We start from the raw sequence: 1,174 nt of genomic DNA on the forward strand, positions 1-1,174 counted from the left end.
TCAATTTTATATTCATGCGATCGCGAAGTAATTTCAAGGCTTTCTTGAACTCCCCTTTCCTCCCAAAGGAAACGGCTGAAAAAATCAATCACTAATAGAACGTATGTCCATTCATCTTCACAAATCCTTTTCTGCTCATATCTATCAACCTGTTTGGTGCCTGACATGAGCGTCTCTGTCTCTGATAGGTGTCAGTTTCGCCTTATTAAGAAACTTAGCATTTCGGCGATGATTACTTTTGTCTATGTTTCGTATAATTCGTGTTTTAGCTCGACTTACTCCTAAAAATTTGCTGGGCAAATCTTTGTGTTACTGTCAGCTTTTTTGAAACTGGAAAGTTATGCTCTTTACGCGCATGTCATTCTCATAGTGCCGATTCAGTAGAAGAAAAGTCCGTTTCAGAGTCAGTCCATGCTACTTTATTTAATTTCTGATCGTTAAGGAGATCAGTGCATCGAGCAATCCCTGTTTCCTTTATTTTTTTAATTCTTTGATTGATCAATTAGCATATCCGTTAAAAAACGGCTCACGCGATTAGCTGTACTCACATCTCAGAGAGAGCAAGGGCACAAATTTTTGCGTGACTGGGACATCATTTACAACCTTCAACACCTACAGCCATTTTTAATATTTTTCATATCTCACTCGTGTGACTGTTTCCGGTCTCATATGAAACGTACTAGAGTAACAAGTATGCGCTAAAAAGACCTGTTTCTTATTTCGAATTACAGTGCGACCTCATCCGTAGGAACTTTTTTAGCCATTTTTAATATTTTTCATATCTCACTCGTGTGACTGTTTCCGGTCTCATATGAAACGTACTAGAGTAACAAGTATGCGCTAAAAATACCTGTTTCTTATTTCGAATTACAGTGCGACCTCATCCGTAGGAACTTTTTTAGAAACAAGTGCCTTTTAATTTGAAGCCCAAAAAATTTGCGTCGGTGAGCTCGTTCATGACATGCTCCAGATTTTTGTAAAATGTCTGTTTTGTGATTGGCAATCTGAGCCGATGATTTGTGATGACATGCTGGTCAGCAGCTTCTTTTCATTTACACCTGTTAAATGTAAGTAACTGAGTATATAATTTGATGCAGGCACACGCAACACCTTATCCGTTTGTCGGATTTGTTACATGCATTTCAAGATCAAGAGAACGTAACTGTCCCTGTTA

Source organism: Pocillopora verrucosa, chromosome 13, assembly GCF_036669915.1.
Source record: "Pocillopora verrucosa isolate sample1 chromosome 13, ASM3666991v2, whole genome shotgun sequence".
NCBI lineage: Eukaryota > Metazoa > Cnidaria > Anthozoa > Scleractinia > Pocilloporidae > Pocillopora > Pocillopora verrucosa.